Source organism: Pomacea canaliculata, linkage group LG12 (genome assembly GCF_003073045.1).
Source record: "Pomacea canaliculata isolate SZHN2017 linkage group LG12, ASM307304v1, whole genome shotgun sequence".
In the NCBI taxonomy this organism is placed as follows: Eukaryota; Metazoa; Mollusca; class Gastropoda; order Architaenioglossa; family Ampullariidae; genus Pomacea; species Pomacea canaliculata.
The window spans coordinates 16,696,313-16,720,235 of NC_037601.1; the positions used below are offsets into that span (position 1 = coordinate 16,696,313).

The window sequence follows — 23,923 nt, forward strand, 5'->3', positions numbered from 1 at the left end:
ATTGAGCACAGTGGATGGCCACGCTGAGGGAGGGCCGGCAGTTTATTAGCCGTCACTGTGTCGCAATATTGAGACCAGGCACCATTAGTTAGCGGGCCTTGACTTTGTCATCGATTATGCCCCCTGCCTGTCCTGTCCCTCTGTTTAATTCATTTCATTGCCTTTTCTTTCCAGCATTGCCTCTCTCCCTCCCGGTCCCTCCCTCTTTTAGCGCCTGCGCTGACGGCTTTGTGTTGGCCGCCTAGCCATTCGATTTCACCATTCATCTTCGCTTGCTGACCTCTCCAAGCTCTTGAGAGGAGAGAGAGAACGAAAGAGAAATTTTCTGTGGAAGTCGGCTACTGAAAGAAATTATATTCGTCATAAAGTGAAGCTTGAAATGATAATCAGCTTCAGCCGGGTGTAGAAGAGTGAGGCAGGGTAGTTTGTGTTGATGGCGCAGTAGACAGGGTGACCTCGTCGTCCTCGTTGACATTCAACGGTAAACTCTTCTTTCTGCTTCGAAATCACGAGATTGAGACTGAGATTAAGAAAGAATGATACTGATACCGAGATTGAGAATTAGATAAATATTTAGAAGACCGACAAAACTGAGATTGAGATTAGGGTTATTATTTAGAGGAAGACTAATCAGAATGGGATTGATGGAAGTAGATTGAAAAGGCTGAGATTAAGATTGAAACTGAGAGTGAGATTGATATTTAGAAGAAGATTGATGAGAAGATTGAGATTGAGACTATTATTTAGAAAGCAACTGATGAAACTGAGATTTATATTTAAAAGAAAACTTATAAAGCTAAGATCGAGACTGAAACTGAGACTGAGTTTTAGAATGAGACTGAGACTGAGATTCATAATTAGAATGATACTGAATGAGAGAGAGAGACTGAGCACTCGTCTGTACGTGTTTGACCAAGCGTGTACGTGACAGGCGGACAAATGAATCTATCCCGGGTACCCTGTATATCGTTTTACAGATTACGTGAGCATGTAGTTAGTGGAGCTCAGTATTCAATACCCAAGTGAGTAAGCTTTTTTTTTCACTTCGGTGGGTGTGCGCCAGGGATGCTCTTTGTCCCCAGTGCTATTTAACATCTACTTAGAGAAAATCATGCGTGATGCACCCCAGAACCATCACACCTTCGTGTAAATCGGCGGGAAGGCGCTCATTAACCTCCGCTTTGTCGACGACCTCGAGTTACAGACCCTAACGGACGTTTGCCGTGCATACAGGATGGAGATAATCACGACAAGAGCAAGGTCATGGTTCACTACCGGATCTAGCAAGGCGTATATCCGGATGAACGGAGTACAGGAGGAGGTGCGGTCCTTTCAGTTCCTGGGTGCGAGCATTTCCAAGGACGGCAACTGCGAAGTGGACGTGCGTCACGTGACCACGACAGCAGGAGCGGCGATGACCAGACTCAACAGAATTTTGGACAGCAGAAGTGTTAGCTTCTGCACCAAGCTCAGGCTTCGCAGATCTCGTGGATGGAACATGTATCTATCATCTTTTGTTTATAAAAGCAGTTAAAAAAAATAAAGAACTATTTTTTACTTTGTATCAATGAAAGACATCTTCCTCTTGACGCCCTCAACAAAGTCTGAGCTCTGCCTGCGTGCGGACAGTGAATCTGCGAGTCTGTCCAGCAGACAGCACCAGTCATGCCAGTGATCACAGAAGCTTCGAGAAAAGTGGAAGCAGGAAGTCTGCTTGTGTGCCTTCAGTCCAATCAGGCGCTGCCGACAGGAACCGCCCAGGACTTGGTTCTGGCTCCACTGCCCGACGCGCACAAGCGAACAAGGGGACCCCGCGGGTAGGGAAGGAAAGAGGTGGGCCAGCATGTCGTCAGTTGAGCCTCGTTTCGGCTAACTTTCATCGGAAAGAGATTTTAGATGCATAGATGACTACATGGGGGTTCTGACTAATAAGAAGTCAGCTGTTGCACAGGTTGTTAGCTTTTGTTAATCCCAATCTTACTTTCATTACTTTCACTTCTACTGAACTGCTGAAAACATTTCACGATCTTCCGGTCAGAGGCCCGCATTCATACAAAATGGCTTCCATATGTTTGTGATGTCCACACTGCAACTGTTTATAATATCATTCCCCTTTATAAGCCAGCTCGGGCACTGCGGTCTCAGAATGGCTTTCAACTTGTACACCCGAAGTACTGTCACTTGTCGCCAAGAGGTCACGCAGTCTTTGAGGTCAACGATATCTATATCCATTCATTTCCGGTACAAATTCAAATTGCTCTGTCATCTGTAACTTTCAAAACTTAACTGAAGTCTTTCATCTACTTCCGAAAGAAAAAAAAAACAACCTAATTTCCAGTCATTCTTGAACTGTCTAGTTTGTTGTCTGGTGTCTTGTCAATAGTTTTTCTCTCTGCTAATCGTTATTACTTTACTATTGAGTCTGGTTTTTCATTAAGCTCCTGTTGAGATTTTCATTATTACTACTCCGTATTTGTGAAGCTTAGCGCCCAGAGCAATCATTTTACTCAAACGTGCACCTTTCAAATAATAATAATTATTAAGACAGTTTCACCAGTTTACTTACGATCGAATCAGTCACTGACAGCTGCATCAGTACACTCACAGACAGCTGCAATAATACACTTACAGACAGCTGCACAATTACGCAGACGAGGGACAGGAGCTGTCAGCAAATGAACCCTCGGTTGAGGCCACCCTAATGCACGCTCTGGGTGCTCACATCAAAAGACACTTGGCTGCACCGCGCTACCAACCCATCATCAGGCCCTCGCCGAAAGGACAGGCATTACAGCTATTAATATCAAGTCTTACCACTGTTGGGCAAAGCTGCCAATTCGATAATTGGCCAGTAACTGGATGATGTCTCAACCTTGCACCCCACGCTCCGCTACTTGCCCGTAGGGGCTGGCAGAGGGAGAGACTGCCAGGGTGGGGTGCAAGGGGGGCGGGTGTGAGGGTGGGTGGGGAGGTGGCGAGAGGCGATGACGAGGTTCTTAATCAAAGATTAGCACTAAAGGGAGGCAACGGTGGCGAGGAAAAGGGGAGAGAACACGAACGTAATTATACGCCGGCTAGGACAGCGAACCGTGGTCCTTTTCCTCTGGCGCATCTTGGGAGGGGGATGTGAGTTCAGCTGCAGGACAACCAGAGTCTGACGGAGAGCGGCGTGGAGGGCGCGTTCGGATTTGGGGACTAATGTTATACATCACTTATTAACTGCTGACTTGAATCACGTGATGCGGCCAATTCCACCAAGCGATCAATCAGGAAAAGGTCCGTTTTTAGCGCATGCGCACAGGCTGATCTGCCGGCCCAAAGACACGAAGAACGTATGTTATTATCATGGGGTACGCAACACGAGTACACAATTAGAGGCAACAGTAGTTCGTACTGATCGACCTTTGATTAAGAACCGACCGTTGCAAAGATGGCCCAGCCAAGAGAGTCAGACACCCCCATATAAGAGCATACGACGACAAATATACGATCTAAACGATTTTTGTTTTTCAGTCAGTAAGCTCACGACTTATTTTAGCAACCAAATTACAGCATGTGTGAGAATCTTAACTGCTAGTAAACAAAGATCGTTAATATGGTTTTAAACGCCGTTGTTTACGCTAAATCATTCAGCAATGAGTCTTTCTCTTGTCTGTCGTTCGGCATAGTTAAAAAGACAATGTGATTGCATGCACCATTGTGTTCACCCTGTAAAAAGACTATATTTGCAAGTAGGTGACAAGTGACTTTCTCTCCCCCTCCCTTAAATATGGAGTAATTCAGCTGGGTGGAGCGGGCACAGAAAATATTATCAACATTCGATCTTAAGCGCCTCATGGTTACCTGACTTCTCATAGCTGGTTAAAATATTACCCTCCCCTCATTTGTAACAACTTTTTTTGTTACCAAAATTTCGTTTGTAGCAGAAGTCCCTCCCCTCATTCCTCATAAAGTATCGTTTTAATAGACGTCCAAGGGTGACATTGGAACAAGTCGGCAAGGTGGTAAACTTTGACCTTAAAGATCTACTCAGCGACTCGAGAAGGAGAGGTAGAGAGAAAAACATTAAAACAAGAAAGTGGACAGCCAACCAACAGACTAAAACACTGCGTGCATAGCTCTGGCAGGTGTGGCAACATCCTAGCAGTCATCATGGTGTTTGATAAGTTACAGTCGTCATTTACTAACACTTCAAGTTATGTAGGGCGGATATTTTAATTTGTCTTACTCGTCACGATGGTGACGAAGGTGGAGAATTCAATATTGTCCTTTGCAGAGGGTTATCCAACAACAAACAACAACAACAACAACAACAACAACAACAACAAGGAAATCGCACAAACACAAGCAGGAGGATGTGGTACATGCAGAGAGAAGGTCAAAGTTCAGCAAAGGAAGAGAACAGCAATAGCAGCTCTCAGCCCTTAAAAAACAACAAACAACCAAACAAAGCAAAAATGTTAAGACTGGGACACCAATTAGTACAACTCCATATACAAACGAGAACCATGCGACCTGTCCGTCCAGCAAAAAGAACCTTCGTGATCATCAGACAGGCCGCTCAGGACCAACAATCCAGTCAGCGAGACAGGCACCGGAGTCCGCTGTCGCAATGTTTGCCGTCCGCCTCCCCATCCCACTCCCTCCTCCCTTACAGCCCCAGGAACCCCCGCCACCCCTCGCCAGCCTCCCCAGGGTCCGTCGCATTTTAAGACCGCCCAACCCTTTCAATCCGACGTCCTAATATGCTCATTTCATAAAATATGGATTTCTGGATTGTGTGGCGGGTTTAACATATTGAGAGGCCCAAGGAGCGAGACGAGGGGACAATGCAATTCAAACAGCCAGCGCGACAGCGATGATGCTAGTTAAGTGGCCCACTGGGAACAAAGGCGGGCCGCAAGATCAAATGGTGAAATAAAAACAAGCGCCGTCACTCTGCACCCAGGGAGCCGGGGCGGCCGTCAGAGAGAGAGACATGTTTTAATCACCCTTCTGATTATCTGGCCTTGATCACTCGGCCAAGCCTGCTGATTGTCATCTACGTTAGAGGAGGGGGTGATGGGTTGCCCCCCTCTCCCTCCTGCTCGGTCTTGTTCTCTCCCTTGCATTTTGTTAGTGTGTTTTTTTTTAACCATTGCAGATACAAAATATTCCTTTTATCTTTTGCTTCGTTCTTTTCTTCTCCATTTATTTTAATTGTTGTTGTTTTTCTAGGTACGGTTGGGTGGCAGCAGAATCATGCAACCGCAAAACCGCGTGCACAGGTCATGCGAGACGGTCATCGACAAATTAGGGTTTTATTTTGGTATTGTTGTTGTTTCCTTTACTGATAAATTGTTATTGCCATTCATCTTCCTCGCTTCCTTGGTGGTTTCCCCTTGTCTGCTCTTCAAAGGGTCTGGCGCCACCAGACGGGAAAGACACTTTCAAGAGTGAGGCTGCGGGTCAAGACGCTTGACCTTTAGGCTAGAGTCCCGCTGTCCCACAATCAATCAATCAATCAATCAATCAATCAATCAATCAATCAATCAATCAATAAGATCAGTCTTTAAGCAGCCGCCAGAACCTTAGCGAGATTTCCTCCTGGCTGCACTAACAGATTATTATTTATACATTATAATACATTGTTCTCTTGCCTTGACTTGCTTTACTTAAGTTGTGTGATAATCTATTAAACAGACTCCAATTTGTTCATTTTTCTGGTCATCATCATCATCATCATCAATCAATCAATCAATCATCCATCATCATCAAGAAGTCAAATGATTGCCTTGCCTCACATTCGTCACCCCAAATCGCAACAATTATTTAAACATACGTGAGATAAATTAGGAAAAAAGAAAATTATGTAATTTGCACTAAGCAAAGTTTTTCTGAGGGGGTAAACATACAGCAACATACAACAGCTCACATCTAAACGAATAAAAAAAATACTTGTCCATTTCTTGTTCATGTCACGTGTTCTTCTGTTTTATTTTCTCCGGGAAAAAGATTTATTTGTATTTTTGTTTCTGGACAACACGTCCGCACATCAAAGGCACATCCTTTCACATCTTTTGCCACGGTTATCAAAGCAGGTTTGATCTGTCCTACAGAAATGGGATTTATATTATAGTTCTTGCTCAATTTTTGGATGAATTTTTATGTCGGTGATGATGATGATGTAGCCCCGGCACATGCCTCACTTCACACAGCGACGACGACTGGAAAGAAAGCAATGAAGCAGCATCAACACACCGAATCCCACTCCCGGAAATGACTATCGTTTGTGTCGAAAAGCTTTCCTCCCTCCCTTTTCCGCCATTCGTCCCTCAAAGTTTTTTTTCTGTTTTTTTTTAATACCGTTTATCGATGTACACAATGGAAGCCCTAAACTTGGGCGGAAACTCCAAGAAATTTGCAAGCGAGAAAGTGTTTTTATTGCACGGGTGCATGTTAGAGACAGCATCTGTGAAATGAATAATGGTAACGATAATAAGAACGTTTTATCGTCGCAGTCTTTCCACGGGTAATGAATTTGTAATCAGCGACGTGAATCGGTTTTTGATGCACGGCGCTGTCTTTTTCGTGCGCGAGGCTTTGGCGGCACCCAGGCAGAGTTTGACCTTTCACCCCAGCGGTGAGATCGGTGATGCTGGATGGAGAGGCGAGGGCTGCTGGGAAAGAAGGCGGGCTGAGAAAAAAAGCATCCCGTGTTCGGAGCTGGGGAAAGAAACGTGGTGCGCGCTCTCTTTGCAATAATTATTCATAATAAGAGGGTTAGTATGCAGTGTTCTCACACCTCTGTTCCACCCATCTCCTTCTCTCTGCATCTCTTACCCGTCCGCAACAGCTATAACTCTGAGAGCAAAAAGAACATTTGGAACAATGAAAACAACGCCAAGCGGAGGAGTTCACATTTTTAACGCTACATTGTATATTCAGTTAATGTCAGCTAAAGAGAGAGAGAAAGAAAGAGAGAAAGAAAGAGAGAAAGAGAGAGAAAGAGAGAAAGAGGCTAAACTGAATAGAAAATGCGGCTGTTTCAAAAATGCAAAGAATGTGCAATGCAGATATCGTGTATTTTGTATAATGCAGGTATTGTTTACGCCTTTTATTATTATTATTATTACCATTATTATTATTAAAATCTGCAGAATGTAGGGTCGCACGCGCAAGCAAAGACAGAAACTCACGTTCACAAAAGCGTGCGCAGGCACACACAACATATACACAAACAAACAAACACCAACATATACACTCATATAAAAAACACACAGCAAGCATGCGCGCACATACATACACCCTTTTCTCGTCTGATACACTCATGAAAAAAAACAAACAAACAACAAAAACAAAAAAACAGCAAGCGCGCGCACACACACATTTTCCCCTTTCTCTCCATCTCAGCCTCCCCACGTGGACTAGTGGCCCCTGACCCCTGATCTGATCCTCTCTGGTTGACGTCAGTGGCACACCATTGCCAGTCCGTAGGCACACGTAGGCGCACGCGCGTGCACGCTCGTCCATCAATCATCATGCGCGCGCATTGCACGTGCAGGTGTCCCGACACGCACTCCGCGTGCCTCTCAAGAAAGCGAGGAGCCGGAGATGCGGAGAGGCGGGGGAGGGATGGTGGTGTCCAATTTCCACGGTTGTCATCCCTGCCCAGCACTCGGAACTCTTGTCCTTTAAAAAAACAAAAAGTCGTACGTCTGCCCTCACATCCGGTCTTACTTTTCTGTACACGCTCGGATACTTCTGTGAGTTTTTACCCCATTGAACTCTTTCCTGAAATCTCTTCTGTGAACTGTTCATGAACTTTCGACCCTCACCCCCACCTTTTTATTTACGCTAAAAATGTTCTATTGATTGTACGCTCTCGTTTCTAAAAACATTCTTTTTTTGTATCTTCTATTTTGTATTTATTATTATTTGTTTGCTTGCTCGTTCTGTCCTGAATCTCAGATCCAACTTTTTCGTGAAATCTCGACCCTTTGCATCTGTAATTCAACTTTCTGATGAAACTCGACTCTTGAGGACTCGTGTGTTTGTGATGATCTACTGATGTTTGTTCCCTTTGGGGCTGGCACTGAAATCCTCTCACTTTTGTTTTAGCAGGACACAAACCGACACGCGGCCTAGCGGAGTAGTTTACAATTTCAAGGTTTGAATCACTGGACCTAAGCCGTTTCCTACCTGCTGTTTGCGTGGAGTGACCACAGGTTGAGGTCATACATATGAGGGCAATAGGTCAAGCAGGAATATGCTAGGGCTGTAGACATGACCTAGGGACAGTTGCACAGCACATTTTTAATTTAAAAACACTTTTAGGCCTTCATCTTTTTAGATAATCAGTTGTATAGAATCAGTGCAAAGCACAATTTTAAAGTAAAAAATTATTTAAATAAGATGAACCTGCTTCAGCCAGACTTTTGCTCCCATTTTTCGCACGTGTTTATGCAACGTATCTAAACGGCATCACAGCGAGTTTCGGAAAAAAGTTTCTAAACGTGCTTCCTTAAAGGGATACTAAAGGGAAAATTAAACTGCTTAGAAACTCGTAAATAGTAGGATCAATTTGAATCTCGTCTATTTTCATGTCTGTTCATGTAAAAAAAGTTGAAGGTTTGTAGTAGAATGTTGCGTTTAAGAAGAGAAATTACACGGACTCTTTCGTCTGCTTCGACGAACTCTCGTTCTCGGTCACGTGACCTTATGACGTTTCAGTAGGATTGTTTACATGTGAGACCGAACCATGCCTGCACCCGATTGCCACGAAAAAATGGGAAAAGATTCGACATTGTCATCATTTTCCGAAAGACAGATCGAGCCTTACAAAAAGAGTGTGTCATACAATAACAAGGCTCGATGCCACACGTTTGGGAGCCCAGAGAGTGGGAGGTGTTGTGCAAGCATTTTGTTGACGATCAGTGCTTTACTAGCCGGACCCGAAATGTCCGAACAGTTAGATTTGGCCTTCAAGGCACAGCTTCTGCCAGATGCAATTCCGACCATTTTTCAACACAATGAAATTTCTCGAAAAAGAATGAAGGATCTATCTGACAGACGAGTTTCACTTGCCAAACGACTACAGCATAAACAGGTCAGTGTCAGTGCTATGTACTGTTACTGTGTTTACAAAATGCACTTTTCATTATTGGTAGATAACATTACAATATACATATATCAAAGACTGTATATATCTATAAAACAATAAACGTGTTATGTGGTACTTATAATAAGCGTGTTTCAATAGGTAAAAATTCATAGTACATGCATAATAAATAAAAAATGTCAGCATCAAACTGAAAGTGTAAAAGAAATGATTGTTGAAATCCTGTCACTTGTTACATTATTTTTTTTAAAATCATTGTTTGCTTTTATAAAATGAAATATTTTTAAATTCATATTTTTGAAAAGACAGCCTATTTGTTTATGAAATCTAAAAACAATGAAATTCATGTGAAAGGTATTTCCTACATAATGAGCTTATCAACAATAGTAGTGAAATCTATGTGCAGTACACTGCGGAAGTTAGAATTGATATTTCAACATTTGAAAATTAGAGTAATATTAATGATTGTGTTTTATGTTGGATACTGTAAAGAATTAAAAATAATAATAGCTTGATCACATGGTATAATCATACATGTTTTATTATTTTTTAATGTTTTGTGGAATGATTACTTTATAAAACTTTAATGTTCAGACTATAACAAGTCAGTCACAACAAACAGTTCAACTGTGCTTAAATAAAGAGGTCCAGACCCAGATCTCAGCTCCAATCCTGAAAGGTAATGGCCACTTTTTAGTTCTTTTCTCTATTACACATCTCTTTTATCTAAAATTGGCATGAATTCCACAAACTGTGCCAGATATTTTCTTCTTATAAGGATATTCAAGGCCAAAAATATGTGCAGTTTTAAACACTTAGATAAAAAAATATTTTATATGGCTTTGTAAAATTTTTATGTGGATAAATTTTTTTCATAATGAAATGAAAAAGAAGGAAATTGTGTCTATAAATGTCTGCTAGGTGTGATCCTGATATTGATATGGGGAGTCAGAAAATGAAAATGACACCTCAGAGTGGAATAATTCAGCAGTCGAGGAGCACCAGTAAACAAAATTTATATTGCAGTTACTAACAAACAGTCAGTACTTGATAGTTTATATCAGAAACATGCTAGCACAAGAATTTAAGCTGATATTTAGCTATAAAAATGATTTATGGTTTTAACTATGATTTTAGTCTCGATATTTGTCTCTAGGAATTCTCAGAAAGATGAACTGGGCACAAATCCCTTCCTGGAAAGAAAATTTATCATTCACGAAAAGAAGTCGGAGGAGCTGCTGAGTGTCTGCAGGCAGTGTAGCAACCCCTCTATCACAACTATAGATGAGTGTCACATAGAAGTCAAATTTATAACCATATGCCAAGACAGCTCCTGTGGCCATCATTACTCCTGGACATCACAGCCACACTCTTTTAGGCTTCCTAAATGTTCAACGTTTGACAAGTACACAAACACACATGTGTCTCAAATTGTCCACTTGGTTTATTGGAATCCATAACTGTGCAAGAATTAAGAAAATTATGACAAAATACATTGTTGAAACTGTTTTAAATGCTTACAGAGCAATCAAATGAAAAATTCACATGCAGTGGAACTTGAGGAAATAAAAAGATTAAGCCACATGTCTGTATATTATGTGAAAGAAAGAAATCAGTTCTCACACAGTTTTCCTTGCATTGTTATTAGTTTGTAAGAAAATAAAGAATGAAAGGTAAATTCAGCACCAAGTATTTCAGAAATGATGTTTGTAAAATAAAAATGCCAGATGCATGCAAGATTTGTTTTGGACATAAAGATAAAGTGTGTCCCATACCTGAGTTTGAACAAATAAAAGAAATTAATGTTAACAAAGGGAAGATTTTATTTTACAATTCATGTCAGATACATGATGCATCTGATATGAAGTGTGTCCAATAACTGGATTTGGATAAATGTAACAATTTTCATGATGTATAGGGAACATTTTCTTGACAATTCACTTTTAAGCTTTTACTCTACATTTTTTTATGCTTCAACATTTGTTGTGGCCATTCCTCACAATGCTCACAAATGCACCAGTCTGAAACTGTGATAAATGAATCTATGTAAATACACATTTAAACAACAAACATATAAGTTAAAAGCACAGGCATAATAACATATAAAGCAAACGTCTCTGCTTGAATTCTATCCATCGTTGTTATAAAGTAAGTCATTAGTGTAATTATTCAAACTATATCCCCCAAAAATGGCTGCAAATAGTATTATATTAAGGTGTGCTTAAAATATTTAAATACAGATATTTCAAACTATTAATTTTTTAAACTATCCTTAGGAAAGTTCACTTAAAACCCAAATTATCATATACAATGTGAATATTCCGGTGTGTGTGTGAGGAAATAATTAGCATACCAAATGTAATTTTATTTTTTAAATACACTACGAAGTGAATTCGTCAACAACAATGCCCAGTGTAAAGAGTTTGAGTGCATTATGTTTATTTAAAGTGTTTGAAGGTAAAGCATGCTTTCACTTTCTGTTCCCGTGCACACAGTATGACTTACTTCTATAGTCCTACCAGAGATCTGTCCCTACAGATCTCTGGTCCTACGTACCTGCTTTGTGCTTCGACTGCTGCAACATTTTCCTCGTCCTCCGAGGATGTGCAGTCGATTGTGAGCTGATGCAAGTGGTTCAAATTGGTAAAATTGAACATTATTCATGGCCATCTCGATAGTTAATGACTTTGGAGATCACAAATCCAACTAAGAGACGCCACCGATCACTATCCTAGCAATGACCACAGACACTTCCTGTCGTTTGTGACGTCACAAAAGACTCGTCTGCTTGACTCATCTCGGGAAGCTATCGTAGATACTCGGCGGAAGGACACAAGGGTCGATTTCACTGGATTTTTTCGATTTTTATAAACATCGGCAACCGAAATAGTGCTAATAAGTGGTAATTAAGTGAGAAACGAATCCTTTATTTCTCCTGTATCGCTCTCGTGCTCTGTAATTCTAACTAAATCTATTTTTGAAACGTTTGACTGTCGCCACAGCCTTATCACTACCCTTTAGTATCCCTTTAAAACAGTTTTAGAAACATTGTGCAAGTAGCCCCTGAGCTCTTCCTGTATCGCGTGTTCGTCACGTGCTCGTTGCGTCAGAAGTTTAAGGCGATGACGTCGGTCGCTTTGTCAAAGTCAATGACGCAATATACGCACGCGGTATCACTTGACGTCGAATGCGCTTTTTTTTGCTGACGTGGCCAGCAATGCGAGATGACCTGCTGACCCACGGTACAAGATGGTCTCCTTCCTCCGAACTACTGCAAACACTGAAAGCTTAGACAGCAAAAGAGTGTGTGTGGGAGGGGGATAGGTGCTTTACGCCGAGTCAGCAGCTAAGACTATATAACGGCAAAGCACCCAGCGCTGTCAACAGATACTATATGCAAAGAAAGATCTGTATCCAGGGCAACCGGTCATCACTGTATTGGTGACAGGCGCTAACAGTTGTGTCACGGGACTGCCTACAAAAGAAAGGAAAAAATTTACTATTTTTTTTTTAGATCACGTGACGTTTTGGCCGACACACCTTTATATTAACTCACCGATATGCTCTGATACAATACTTTTAATTAAATGTACTTACGAAAAACACACTTATGACCAGAAAAAAGCAACATCCTTGTGACAAATCCAATAGCACAAACCCCCTTCAGGCATAACATAATTATGAAAACACTTCTATAGGGCAACTGTAAGAAAACATTTCCTCTCAACACTTACGGGTTCATTAATTAAAGGAAGAATGCTTGCGAAAAGGAAACGCTTTGAGTTAACTCTAAATCAGCTAAATAAAAAAAAAATAAATGATTACACTCACTTCATTGTGGTGTTTCAAATAAAATTTAATTTAGTCGGGATCCCAAGGAAGCTGAGATGAGTTCATTATTTTTTGTAAAGTGAAGAAGTTTTACTGTACATAAGTTTGCTCAGGAGGGCTAAAGATCCCTAGTCCGCTTGTTTAAAGAAACGAAATCACACGCAAAGCAAACGCCAAACACCACTGACACTGTCACTACAGGGGAGGTCACTACTTGTGCCATTGTTTCAGTCTAGCGAAGCTCATGTCACGTGCGTCAGTCAAGGGAGAGAACCCGTGTGTCGTATTACAATGGACAAAAGATGCCAACCGTGTCTCCCTTTTGCGTGTGATGTTTGATGGATTTGAAAATCTGCAGGGAAAAACGAAAAAAAGAGGAAAAAAATTATGTGAAATGACCATGTCCGACACAAAGACTCTAAAATGCACATCAGAATCAATAATAACAACAATACAGCAAACACTGACCAAGAACTGTTGTCTCGAGATCTGTCCAGACAATTGGAAACTTCATTAACCATGGTCACTTCAGTCCATTGTCTTCAACCACCCCTTCGGTACCCACTCCCCCACTCGGCCGCCATGCCTGTTCATAAACGCCACGCTGGAGGGCGGGGCTTGCTATGCAAATACTTCACGCGTGAACGTCAATATTTTCTCATTGCAGTCTTCGAGTTGCAGTCGTCGTCTCCGTGGGCGTTTTTTGCCGGCCACTCTCTCGCCTGGAGGCAAAGCTTCTCTCCCAGAGCTGCACGCGGCGGTAATGGCGCTCTGTCACACCCGCCACAGGAGCTGGCAGTGAATGGACTCAGGAGAAGGACAGACAGTGCAAGATGAAGAGATAGATGGAAGATGAATAGATAGATGAAAGATAAAGAGATAGATGCAAGATGAAGAGATAGATGCAAGATGAATGGATAGATGCAAGATGAAGAGATAGATGCAAGATGCAGAGATAGATGCAAGATGAAGAGATAGATGAAAGATTCAGTGACAAGCGAGAGAAAGAGTAATATCACACATGTATTCGGACCACATGCTGAGTGAAGACAACCGCCATCTTACCTGTGCTACTGAAATATTCCATAACAAGTTTTATTTCTTCGCCCAAACTTCCTTTCTTTGAAGAGAGTGAAAGACGTTAAGACAAGACATAATAACGAAGGCCTTTTGTATGTCTCTTTCTGAATAATCTCTTTTCTAGTGACATTTATATCACCTTTCTTTCCTTCTTTGTGTGTGTGTGTGTGTGTGTGTGTGTGTGTGTGTGTGTGTGTGTGTGTGTGTGTGTGTGTGTGTGTGTGTGTGTGTGTGTGTGTGTGTGTGTGTGCGTGTTCTTTAAAGATGACATGATTTTAAAGGAGACACCAAAACACATTTTAAAGCACAATTTATTTTATTAAAAACAAATAATCCGAGATAGTGTTGAATATGAGAAGGTGATGTAAATTATATATTCATTGTAAAGATCATCGCCATAAATCGAGACAGCACTGAAACTCAAACACTACCAAGACCGACTTTCATGAAAACACTCGGTCAGTCGAGGCTGTATCTTGTAACTGGGTCCCTCACCCACCTTCAGTACATCGTTCACACTCAGGTAACCGACCTCCTACCACCTGTACGACTTACTGCCGATGGTCAGCGAGTGCTCTGACGTCAATCAGAAACATTAAACGGCCGGGTTTCGTTTCTTTGACAGGCAAACGAGTTGGTCAGGAGGAGGAATAAAGCCTTGCATAATATCGGAGGGGCAGGGAGGGAGACAAGTTCTAAAAACACACCTGAGTTAGGAAGAAACAAAACACCTTTGTGGCTGGTGATCACAATCTTAGTGACGCAAGTCATTACTAAGTCCATTAACACCAAAAGCAAAGTCTACTGTTCGCGCATGACTAAAAGCTGATTTCCTGGTTCACGACAATGTAGGGATGATTGGTAATAATAGAGAGGACATTACACCGACTACTGATCTCTGGTTTCTTAAGACACTCGACAAGCCTCAGTTTCTGTATCCGAGTGAAAACAACCATTAATCCCAGCTGGTAAGTAGGCGACTTCCATAAATACATTTTATAATTTGTGTTTTAAATTACTGATTTTTTTTTCTCTCGGTTGCATCTTGGATATCAGAGCGCCATAACACGAAGACAGTCTCTAGAATTTTGCGACAGAAAAAAAGTGTGTGTATGCGCGTGCGTGCGTACAAGCGTGTGTGTATATGTGTGTGTGAGAGAGAGAGAGTGTGGTCGTGTGCGTGCACTTTTTTTCGGGTAATAAAACCCTTTCACACAGCGGTCATAAAATTTGCTTGGAAGCGACGATATTTAAGCGAAGCGCCAGAACAACAGAAAAGCGAAACACGGCAAGATTGCATCTATCGTGGATAATTAACTCTCTTTCTCGCGAGAAGTGAGGCCTAGCGAATTAAAAACAGCTTCCGACTTGATTACCTCTGAAGTGTGTATGTCCCATACGCCGCGGCCCCGCACTTTTGTAAAGCTATTAATTATTCTTCCTGTCCCTCGCGCGTAGGATTTTGGGCCGAGATTCTTCCCGCTCATTGAATTCTCATTTCTGATCACCCATAATTTCTTGGCGTTTCCATTACCGACTGCGCAGGGAAGGAATAAAAGTGAAGTAATTTCTGAAGGGAGCCCCACTTAGCCGGGAACACGGCGAGAGACATGGAAAGTGTCATATATTGTGAACAATAATATCCTCTGACTCTCCGGCCGCCGGAACCCTCTCTTGGACCGCTCTCTCCCTCCAGGAAACGCAAACAATAGGTCTGCAGAGGCCGTGCGGCGGCCGACTAAGTAGCAAGGGAAATGAAAGGGGAGCACTGCCAGTAAAAGATCTGATACATGTCATTACCACTTTTTGTCCCAGTCCCCTCCTCTCTCTTTCTCCCCTCTACCTCCTTCTTCACTCTTACTCCCCTGTCTCCCCCTCCATCTCTCTATCGCACTTGAAGAAACGGTCTCAGTTCCCTTGGCAACCAATCCGTGAACGGAACAAATTTAATACCAGCAGAGTGGTAAGAAGAGTAAGGGTGGAGGGGTGTAGGGGTGGAAAGGGGTTACTATTAGAGGAAAATAAGCTATTTTCACAAATAAAAATAGTCTGCCGCCAACGGACACCGGTCTTGGTGCAAAGACTGCAGTCGCCTCCCTTGGCTGTGTCTTCTCCAGCTTCCGTTTTCCTTCCCAAAACTCCGGCGACTTTAAGGCGTCTGATTATCTCCCCCTTGCCTGAGAGGAAGAGGCACAATCAGTGGTTATTAAAGCATTTCCACCGGCGATGGGGGAGTGAGTTCAGAACGCGCCATCGTTAGACTGTGGTCTGATGGCTGCATGTGTGCATGTTCTGAAATGGCGATCCTCAAAATATGAGATTAATAAACTCTTCGTTTTATAACTGAAGAAAGTAGTTAAGACTTTTTTGAAAGCAAATACAAAATAGGGTTTAAGGCTCTAAAATCCAGGGGTAAAACAGTTTATTACTGTTATTACCGGGAACACGCAGTTTAAAGTTTCATTACTGTAACACTGTGTGCGTGCGTGTGTACGCGTGTGTGAGTGTGTGAGTGGATTTATGGACAAGATTTTGAATCAATAAATTCTATAATGTGGAGAAAACAGTTTATAATCTAATTAAAAAGGACAATTATCTTTAATTTCGTGGAAACCCCCTTTCAACTTCCGCCCCCGCTAAATACTTTTATTATAATTAATCAAGAACAATCAGTTGATGGTTTCGTTAGAATAAGCAGGCACAGAATAATAAAGAATGAAAACTTGATAATTAGAAATTTGTGCACAATTCCATATTGATGGTAAAACCATTTAAAAATAATGAGTCATGATAGTGTCTCATTCGCTCTCTCTTTTCTATCTCTCACCGCCTCCTCCCCACTACACATACATATATACAAATACTACACACACATATATTAAAGATTAAATAACGAAATACGTCGATTTAATTTAAGACTATTTTTTAACCCTTTAGTTTTTTTCCCGACCACGTAGCGGATAGAGAAAAGCTGGAGTGTCTCAAAAAAGGAAAACAAAGCAAAATTTGACTTGTTGTCTACCACGCAAAACTTGACGATCATTGTGCGTGTGAGAGAGAGAGGGGGAGGCGACCTCGCAGTTTGTTCCATTCTTTACACGGCGTTAATGATGGCAATATTCTCAAAGCGCAATATTCTTAAAGCGCTGTATTCTAACAACGCCCTCGGTAATGTCACACATGCGGAGCAACGGTCGGCAGCAGTTTGGACCGTCTTCAAATAACCTCAATGTAACGCCGTTCCTGATTGGCTGGACGGATTCCCGCTGTGCGAGAACTCAGCAGGGTTGGCTCTCATGAATAAAATCAGTCTCTTATGGATCGTTTTCCTCCCAGGCGCTGATACACTAATGAAAATCGGATTAACCCCGCTATCGCCCCGCTCGTCGATCGTCGGCCCATCTATAATGCATGTCGGCAAACTGATTTCACAGCAGACCGTGCCCTGCTTCTCAACCGCTCAGCGCCGGCGCTGACTTGCCATGCATGACGTTTCCATCAGAGAGGAGACAAGTATTCATAGCAAAGATCAACCAGAAGCAACAGCACCACCAGAAGCAGCGGCGGGGCCACGAAGCAAATGTGACAGCCGGAGAAATAACTGGGCCGTTGAGACAAAAAATGCTTTTCACGCATCAACATTCGCATCAGAACAATTTTATTTCACGTGGTATGGCCGACGCACGTGCTGGAACCTAGGCGCATGGTGTCGGTGAGGAAATGAAGGGGACTGAGCATAACTCAAAACATTTATTTTACCTGTCTGTGAGAAGGAGGCAGATGTGCTACTGATTCTCCTGGTACTTGTACACGAAGTTGTCTCCATGATTGTTTTACCTTTAATTAATCAGATAAAAGTCAAATTCAAATAATTTTATTTTTTGAAGATATTTTGATTTTGACTTAAAGGGGCTGTAAACGTTGAAAACGAAACTATAACAGCCACTAGAAAGTGAAGTGTAATTTAACATTACAAGAAAAGTTAACTACTGCTGTTGTTGTCTCTCTGCTTCTTTGAAGGAACCCCGTCTGCACACATCGGATGGGGTGCTGGGAGGAAAGGGGTGGTAACTGTCCACAAAACCTAAACCTGACGGTGTCAAAAAAAAAAAAAAAAAAAAAAAAAAGGGGCAGGTTTCTGAAGTCCCTGTCTGATGTTCAACCAAAAACAGTCGTGGAAGAGGGTTTCTGGGGTTTTGTTGATGGACTAGAGGCAAAACTTCCAAAGCAATCGTGTACCTCAGCTCCAAACCCACGCCCAAAGCCTCGTCCCTGAAAAGTAAAGGGAGAGTAATCTAAAGCATTGGTCTTCTCCCCTGATCATCTTGCTCTGAAGCAAAGCCTGGGTTTAAAGTCAGGGTTTCGTACTCAAAGAGGGGGAAAAAAAAGGGAACTCCTCCCCACCCGACCTTTAATTCTGAACGCGCATTTCTTCATGACGTAATATCACGTGTAAACTACGTGCCCTCCATCGATCACTGACCTCTGTGTCTGACAGCACCGTGGCGCCGACGGCGCGTGAGGACGCCATGTTTACTGGAGCTGCACGTGCAGGGCGTGCGCCGTGAGGTCCGTTTTCCCTTCTACGTTACAACACCTTCACGTGTTCAATGCCGCCTCAGGGACACGGGGCTGCAGTCGATACGTAGCTTGAGCCCTCGCCATCGCCATCGCCATCGCACTTGGACGTGGACAAGGCTTTGCGCAGCCCTGAGAAAGGGGAACGCACAAAATTAAGCAACAGAAGTCCCTCCTCACAACCTCCATCCCTACCGCCATGAATAACTGATTTCTTTGCGTGTGTGTACAGGTCTGTGCACGTGCGTTTGCGTGTGTCCATTCATGTGTGTGGGTGTCTGTGCGTGCGAGTGCTTGAGCACTTTTTGGGGCTGGATGAACAGATTCACAAGTTGTGTACTAGCAGTCAACAGTCAAGACTAAACTATTCAGCGGATGGTACCTCACAGACAAGTGTCAGAACTAAACTATTTAGTCCGGAACCTCACAGACAAAGTGTGAAAATCGCTTAAAAGCGAATTGTAGGCTGAAGTAGATTTCCGTTTCCGCTGGTTACGTCACAGAAGTACCTTCTCGCGCAGACCTGTGTGACATTAGCTGCATGGCTTCAACGTGTCTCTAACCGATCAGCTTTGGTGACGCACACGAGTCACTCGTGACCCTTCCACTGGCTCTTGTGACCCACAAGACTTGACCCCCAACCCTCTATCCCGCAGGACATGTTGTTTGCCTGTCAGCGACTGAAGCTTGTCGCCATTATCAACAGCAAACAGGCCGCTGGGATCTGGAGGGGAGGTGGATGGTTGAGAGGGGGAATGAAGAGACCTTCCAACACCCCACGGCGCCCCGTGTTTCCTCCCCAACATGCAAACTGTCACGTTAAATTGCTACCTTCATCTCGCTTTAGAAGTCACTCGTCCAGAACGAAATTTTTGTCCGTTCACCTGACATGAATAAATACATTAAAAGAGAGAGAGAAGATTGCCGCTAGGGACTTAACGGGACAAAGATGGCCGGCATTACTGACGGCTTATTACAGTCGATTATCTTAGCCCGCGTGTACAAAGGACGAGCGGCGGGTGGGTGAGGTTGCGTGGGTGGGTGGTCTCGTGATGCCGAGGGCAGCGCATTCTTGGAAAACGAGGAAGGCCGAGCCAACATCGAGGTTTTACAGACGACTGGATCGTGATTGATAAATAGATCATGTCTGCGCCCAATAAAGGCCAAAGTTTGTAAATGAATGAGCGGGGCAAGCGGGATGTCAGGCGCGCGTGCTTGTCCTCGCACAAATTAATGAATTAGCTGTCGTGTTGGCGATCCATCCTCCACCAGAACAACCAGTCCCTCCAAAAGTGCGAGTGAGAAGCAGCGGGGCTTGAAGACTGGTGGACAGGTGAGTATTACAGTCGCCATTTTCCGCAGCTAATTGCACGTTCTCGGCTCAGGAACAGGTTTTTTTTTAATTCTTTACAATTAACTGTATATTGAATAATCAAAAAAGATGAGCCTACTCAGTGGATGAACTCTCTGAACTCTTAGATAAAGCCCATGTAGGATTTGAACAATTGCTTAAAGAACTTGCGTGTTCATTTTTTCTAATGACAGAGACAAACTCAGTGCACGAGACTGTTTTCTCAAATCTTGTTGATTACCCGTCTTTCTCTTTCAAAATATACTTCTGCAAACACGACCACCAACAGAACAATATAGCAAGGTGGTATTTACCTAGAGTTCGTGAAATAGCATCCTGCAATCAACTCCACTAAATCATTATAAAAACATTTTACACCACACTGGTCCTTTAAAGCACAAGCACGTGACTTGTGGGAAGGTTCCTGGTGTCCTCCGAGTGTGGCAATGTTGTCTCAATAGAACTCATCCATCATACTTCAGACAGATTGTTTTGTTTACAGATGTTTCGCACCTTAATTGTCTTGCTAGATACCTTTATCCCTGTTTTTAACATCGGATGGATTTTTTTGGAATGGTTATTTAGGATTATAAGTGGATTATGTTTAATTACAATGTATTATGTGGATTATAATATTGTGAGAGAGCGAGACTGGAACCGTCTAAAAACATGTTGTCCATTTTTATTCTAAGTAATATAGGTATATCACAATTTCTTCTGTCTTCTGTTGTTTCATCCTGAGCCATTGGTGCATCTTGTATAGAAAATAAAACATACCCCAGAGCATCGAAAATAGCCTAGGACCTTTCCAAAGCAGACAGGAATATTCCTGCCAAATTTGGTGAGGACAGGAATACACCAACCCCTTGCTATGGCTACCTTTCCTCCAAGGCTTTCTCTCACTCGTTCCCAACAGTCTAACCGCTCTCTCTCTCTGCTGGCAACAAGCAGCGGACTTATCTCCCCTCGACACTCTTCACCTCTCGAGCGCTTTGACCCGCAAGGTCAACGGTGAATCAGCCAAGTTACAAGTTACCTGTCCAAGCCAGGTATCGAGCTGACTTTCTCATCAAACAGACTTGTCCCCCCCCCTGTCCCCCACCTTCATCGTGTAGGCGACGCGCCGTTCATCATGTCGGCGACGATGAAAAGCACTCACTCGCCCGCGTCCAGCCAAGTGCTAATTATAGACGATGGACTTTGTTCGTGGCTGTGGGCCTCATTTCGCGGTACTCTTGTGCAGTCAGGTTTGTGTTTTCCCCTAGGGACGTCAACGAAAGACATCATCACACAGAAAAGGACAAACAAGGAAGTGCACTACATTTGTTGACTCCGCGCCATGACACACGAACAGGAATATTGTGCGCATGCGCGGCGCATTATGGTGATGGTCACAGAAAATAATCGTCCGCCCTTCTCTCTTTCAAAATAAATAAAAAAGCATACCAAAATTGACCCTCGACATGACTTTTATTTCATACTGTCCTTCTCTATACTCTGTCCTCGACATCGTCTCACAAACAACGACAGCGACGTAGAATGTACACGACACCTGATCGGAGTCTGGAAAATCTGGAAAGAAAAATATTGGATATGCGTTTAATTACAAAAAATGGCAAGCACTTGGATTATATGACACAACAGCACTTTCACAGAAAAACTGAAAAAACGAGATTGATTTTTTTTTGGGGGGTAGGGTGGGTTTGTGGGGGTTACATTCTTGCAGGTGACAAAGGATAGAAACATGAAGATAACACCCTTTTGTGCCTACAGGTAGTTTAGCTTAATGGAAGGTCTAAGATGCTGATGATGTTTTATCAGTAGAGAGAGAAGGGTAGGGGAGGAGTGGGTATAACGAGGAAGAAGCATTCGCTGAAATCAGAGAGAAACTAATACTAGCTTCTGGCTCCTTCAGCAGAAGTCTGCGGCTCTTGGAAAGAAAGAAAGAAAACCAAGCTGATGTTCCTCTTTCTTTTTCTATGAGGAGGATACTGGCCTGAAATAGTATCTGAGCAAGACTTTCTGCGTCAACAACAAGACATTTTTGAGCCATTCAAACGCTGGAAATCATGCTAAAAGCACCTAAAGAATGGAAATCCTTCGCCAAAGATGACGCATCCGGTCCAGCAAACCACCTCCCTCCCTAAACCAGTTCTTTATCCTCCACGACTCCCCCTTCCTCTTTCCCACTCGATCCCCATCCCTACCTAAAAAAACCCCACAAAAAACAGAATCGAAGGAAATCTTCTTTGATCTCCCAGTGATCAGGTAAAAGAAGGCGATTGCTGGTGTCGCTTCCATTGCGCTGCCGGAGACAGGTGCACCTGTCCAAGCGTCCGCCTGACTTTCGGTGATGGTGAGGGAAGGTGTGTTAGGTGGTGGTGGTGGTGGTGGTGGTGGGGTAAAAATCCTTACCCTAGTGTCTTCTAGCATGACAGGGTAAATCGAACCCTCTCGCTTATGAAGTGGAATCGGCAGACTGCTGGCTCCGCGACAGGCTGCAATATATTCACCTGAAATGTCAGCTCATCCGAGAAATAATGTCATCGGAAGATAGGTGGGGGCCCGTAGGTAATGCAGGCAAACTGTTCATTTCTCGTATCATTTGTGGGCCACTTCCGCGGCAGGCAGCCGCCATCGGAAAAAGGAAAGAACCGCCTTCCTGGCCTCGTGAAAGCTCGCTCGATACGTTTGACCGGGGAAAACTCTTCCCCCAATCCACTTGTTCGAAGCCAGCGACAATACAATCCCATTAGGCCCGACACAGGCTAGCAGGCGGCCTCAAAGGCAAAATGAAAATTTATTGAGCGGCCGCACAAAGCTTTTTTTCGAGGATAACCTCCACCCCCAACCCTTCCCAAAAGAAGCCGCAATCTCCAATCCATCCCACCCACCCACCCACACCCACACATCCACCCCGGTCCAGAAGAGTTATTTAACAGCGTTTCTCCTTGCCTTGTTGCAGGCGGAGCCATATTTATGCATCGCTCGCCATTTCTTGCGCCCTTCAGCCGGCAACACTGGTCTAGGTAGAAGGTTATTTAATTGACTATTTTGCATACAATTGCCCATCGATCGGGTGGGGATACGGCGCACCCGCCAAGTCTCTCTCCGGGAAAAGCCAGATCAATAGAAATCCGGTAGGTACGGCGACTTGAGTGCCTGCCTCCATCCCTGGACCTGCTTCAGCGGGAGGCTTGCAAGCTTGGATGGTTTGTGGGGGGGATGGGTGGGTTCGGGAAGAGGTGAGCCGGGCAAAAGGGATTGAGGGATGGATGGAGGGTGAGAGAAAGAGAGAGGGTTAAAAAAAAAAGCGCGTGCAACTTTGAACTCTGACTGACGTCAAATTGACATGCAGCACGTGCGGCAAGTGCGCGCGGCATGGCGGCCTCATTGAAGGCATTCAAAACAGTTTCGGACATTTTGGACCGTCTTCTCCGCGGCGTTTCCGTCGCGTAACGACCTCCATCTTGTTAAACCAGTTCTTTGCTCTGTCGATCAATTTGCATTTTTACACTGTCTGCGTTGAAAGAAGGAATGGGCTTTAGAAAAAGGGATGGTGTGTGTGTAGGGAGGAGGAGGCGACGGGAGGTGGAGGGCAGGCCATCGTTGTGTACCTCTGGCGATGCTTTGTTCTGTTGACCAAAATTAAAAAAGGAATATGCGAATTTAAGTAGTTCTTTGAAAGCGTTGTCCTTCGGGTTTTTTCGTTTCTTTTCTGTTTTTTTTTTTAAAGTCACAGGTCATAATGTTTTCTCGATGCTGCTGCTAGAACTGTTGGAATTACTGCGCTCAAGAAGCAGGAACGAACGGTGATGGACAGTGAGAGGGGAGAGAACTAGGTGTCAAGAAAGACAACTTAACATGATTGCTGTATATTCTTACTCACTTTTACCTTTCTATTGGCGACAACACCGTGATTTTTGTTAATTATTATTATTTCTACATTTATTTCTTATTTTACTAGTATCCTTTCCGCCATG

The 23,923-nt window shown here is 43.3% G+C and overlaps 1 long non-coding RNA gene across 2 annotated transcripts in view; it reads right to left on the bottom strand.

Moving 5' to 3' along the window:
• Positions 1 to 21,390: 21,390 nt before the first annotated feature.
• LOC112576701 overlaps positions 21,391 to 23,923 on the bottom strand; it is a 39,042-nt gene continuing 36,509 nt past the window's right edge. For both annotated transcript variants that reach the window (XR_003101880.1, XR_003101881.1), the window contains exon 3: positions 21,391 to 21,512. This is a non-coding gene — a long non-coding RNA (uncharacterized LOC112576701). The remainder of the gene's footprint in view (positions 21,513 to 23,923) is intronic.